This window comes from Aplysia californica, unplaced genomic scaffold, assembly GCF_000002075.1.
Source record: "Aplysia californica isolate F4 #8 unplaced genomic scaffold, AplCal3.0 scaffold00818, whole genome shotgun sequence".
NCBI lineage: Eukaryota > Metazoa > Mollusca > Gastropoda > Aplysiida > Aplysiidae > Aplysia > Aplysia californica.
In genome coordinates this window covers 194,880-199,054 of record NW_004798088.1, presented here as the reverse complement: position 1 = coordinate 199,054, position 4,175 = coordinate 194,880, and positions in this window count along the sequence as shown.

The window sequence follows — 4,175 nt, the reverse complement described above, 5'->3', positions numbered from 1 at the left end:
TAGTCAAAGGGGTGATCTCGAATTACTTTGGTCTTTAAAAAGCACAGTCAAACGACCCCTGACCAGAAAATTCAATTTTACCGTAAAGAAGACTTTTTTTTAAAGAGTGGGAAAAGCGTGCACCGAAAAGAAAATTATAATTATATATGTGAGCGCGAGTGTGAATTCGTTATTGTAGTTATTTGTAGTTGAAACGCGGTGAGCTCGGTAGTGTAAGGTGAACAAGTCTAAATTCGAGCAAGGTCGAATTTACAATAATCACAAACAGATAAATTAATATATTAGTGATGACTTCGGTTTTTGTAGGGTGAAAACAATTCTTGAAAGTCAGTATTAGCCTAGTACTCCTAATAATAATAATAATTAATAATAATAATAACAATTGCATTTATGTAGCGCATATCCATGCTCAAGAGCATGCTCTATGCGCTTTACAACTATTATTACCCCAGCAGATCCTCTGAGAACATTCAGTAACATTCTCGGGGGGCTTCCGCTGAAGCATACAGTGAAAGCTACGGATTTCACGCGCTCAAACATTATCAGACTGACAAGATCGTTCACTGTCCATAGCCGGGTACCCATTTCCACCTGGGCGAAGTGAGGAAAATTTGTGCAAAGTGCCTTTCCCAAGGACACAACGTCGAGCCCCTGACGGGATTCGAACCCACGACCTTACGGTGGCGAGTCCGAGAGCCTAACCACTAGGCCACCGACGCCACTAAATCCGTGTATAAGATTCCCAGCGTTCTCATTTCGTCAAGGGATAATCTTGGATATAAATTGTGTAGTACCAGTGTAAATGTGGGCACGAGAAAGTAAACAGACAATAATGAAAATAAGTTACCCGTACATGAATCTCCGAAGGTGATTACTTGGCAGTGGCATGTTTTCTAAAGAGGGCAAAATTAATGGGCAATTAACAGGTAAAATGGTTCGCCTTGTTCTCCAATGTTTAATTGAATAGCGCTCCTAAAATATCGCCTGTTTGTTTGGTTGTTGGTGTTGTTGTTTTTTGTTGTGGTTGCTGTCGTTGTTGTTGTTGTTGTTGTTGTTGTTGTTGTTGTTGCTGTTGTTGTTGTTGTTGTTGTTGCTGTTGTTGTTGCTGTTGTTGTTGTTTTTGTTTTGTTTTGTTTTTGCTTTTTTATATTTGTTAATGTTTTTTGTTTTTGTATTTGTTTTATTTTGTTTTGTTTTATCGTGTTTTCTTTTATCTTGTTGTTTTTCTTTTCAACATAAGCTTGATAATTAAAAACTTAATGGGCGAAAAACCCCTAGATCTATTATTGTATCGTCAATTACGATGTTCACGGCTTTCGTCCCCCGAATTAAGAATTGGGACAAGTAGTGGGAGAACCATGAGAACACTTCAAGCGACTCAAATTCTAGAACGTCCTCGTGGCAGATTCGAACCACAGTCACCGGGGTAGAGTAGAGCTGCTCTGACGTCATCGTCTGATGTCATCGAATACAGCATGACGAGGTAGGTTGTATTTCATCTTGATTTTTGATAAACCTAAAGCTCTGTCGAATCACCACTTTTTCGGGGGCTCTCGTTGCCTAGAGGTTAAGGTGTTCGTCTCTCATTCAAAAGTCCCGGGTTCGAATCCGGGTAGTGACGGAAAAATGTTCTTCTCTAAAATTATCTCCTTTCACATCCTTTCCAGCTCTCTACCAATATTACGTCGACTGCTTTCGTCTCCACTTTCTTTCTCTCCCCCACCCCCTCACCTGTTTGCCCCCTCTTCTGGCCTCCTGACTCTTTCTGAAGTCTTCCCACTGCTTCTCCGAGGCTCTTTCTTACTGCTGTCTTTGAGCCACACCCCTGATCTTCTGGTAGGAAAGATCTACACCTAGTCTTCTCGGACAAGGGCGAAAAATCTCGGAGATCCCGTGTGCAAGTTGCGCACGTTAAAGATCCCTTGGTGATCCAAAATAGATAAGAGTAGGCTTCGGCCGCCACCCTGGCAAAATTCAAAATTTTCTACCAATTTGTTAGGCGTGTGCCGAGCGCTCAAATGGCCTTATGCAGTTGCGATGCGAGCGCCGTAAAACACTTGCTTAAATGGGGTTTTTTTAATCACATTTTCGGTTGATTCTTAGCATGCGATTTTTACACACGAAATACATGATATTAGTATAATGTGAGTGAGTGAAACTAAGTAATAAAAAAGAAGTAGGTTATGTTATGAAAATAGCATTTTCTTGCTTCAATAAAATGTCCACAGTAAAAACAGTGAAAAAAAAGAAAATTGTCATTTTTCCTCATCATTATTATGGCGAATGTTTTCTCTGTTTGCTTTGTTTGTTTGTTCGTTTGTTGTTGTTTTTTTTGTCTGTTTGTTTGTCTGGGGTTGGGTTTTATTGTTTGTTTTTGTTGTTGTTTTTTTTTAAGTTTAAGTCTGCGTTAACCAAAAGCCGCAATAACATTTAATCATTGTCACCCAAGACACACAGTCGGTTTGACTCAACATCAGAGAAATCGAGCCATCGGCATACTGTTTTGGCCTTAAACTTAAAAACTCTTTATTTGTCTGGCCGGTGCCATTGTTTTGTGTTTTGGTGCGGAAGCCTCCTCTTATTTTCGTTGTCAACAACTCACCGAAAAAAAAAACAATTGGGTGGTTGGCGGGTGCTCTGGTGTGGTTTGCTTCTTCTTTCCTATCAAACATCTGTCGTCCTTATCTCCCCTCCTTCTTTTTTATGTTTGTTACTCTCATGTAACACCTCTAATCTTCTGGCGCTCATATGACCTTATGCAGTTTCGAGTGCCGTAAAACTTCTACTAAAACTAACTTTTTAAAAAAACAATAAAAAAAGAAGCAACAACATCAATCCACTGTTTTGTCCTTTTGTGGTTCAAGGCGATAATATAAGAGTCAGCAGTCTATTTTGCACGCTTATTCGGTGTGCACGCTTTTTAAAAAAACTTTTGTTTCCTGGTTCCCCAGTCCTTGAATCGCACTGTGAAGTTCGTCGACCCAGAGTACAAGTGTCGTATGTCCATTTTTCATGAAATTCGAAATAAAACCACTCATGCACTCAAATTCCCATGTATTGTGTCTCCAATAAGACTATTATATATAAGTACAGTATTGCTGAGACTTCCAGAACCCACTTGTTGTATGTCCAAAGCAAATTAAAAAAGAAGAGAGTACAACTGTCGGAACTCCATAAGCATTAATTTCGATACATTTTGTTTTGTCGTATCTCCATTTGAGCCAAAAGGATGAGAGAGTGCCGTCATGTCATTTTGTGGGTAAAGCAAAATAGCGTCGTCTAGAAGAGGGCTGTTCAACGATCAAGAGGCCCTAAAAGTGCATGTTCATTGAATTTGAATGAGTAACTTGATGAGTGTGTCTGTATGTCCCAAATTCTTAAAATTCTATTTCCGTCATTGTCTAGCAATCATCAGAGCTCTCTTAATTGTTTTGTTTTTGTAGTGTCTGCATAGACATTGTTGGTGCCTCTTCTTTTAACGTTAGTTGTGGTTCTGTGCCTGGGATTGGGGGTGGGGGGAGGGGTCCCAAAGCTTGATTCTTTCTATTTTTGTTTTGTTTTTTCTGCTACAGATTGCTTTTATTTCTACCCGTTCTGTGAGTTGAGTATGGCCGGTCCCAGAGTGGCTCTGTTGGTCTGACCTGTAGCTCGCCAAGCTCGCGCCGTCTACATAACAGCACAGCTGCACTGTGCGTTGGCTTCTGTGTCTGAGTGAGCGCCCTCTGCGTGTCAGCACAGCCAGAGCTAGAAGCACACAGGCCTACGAATGTAAACGAACAGTCGAAACAAGGTCAACCTCTCGATTCGAAAATTTTATGTAGGATAAAGTGCATTTCTTCGGATTTTGTGGTCCAGTGTTGATGCTAGCATCAATATCTAATAGTAAAGCACCTAATAATACTTACTTCTTGCTGATTTTGATGATCAGTGAAGAATTTCAGTCGAAAATAAACACGAAGCGAAGCGGCGTGCGACACGTCCGCCATGTTTTACAACGTCTGACACGTCGCACAGCCCAGCTGACAACAGAGAGACCGTACATCGACGCTACTCAGGCACATGATAATGTATACGTTCATTTGCACGGTACGAGTTAGCAAGCTACAGGTCAGACCTACAGAGCCACTCTGGGACCGGCCTAAGAATCTGCCCTGGCCCGGGAGACCAAACACTAC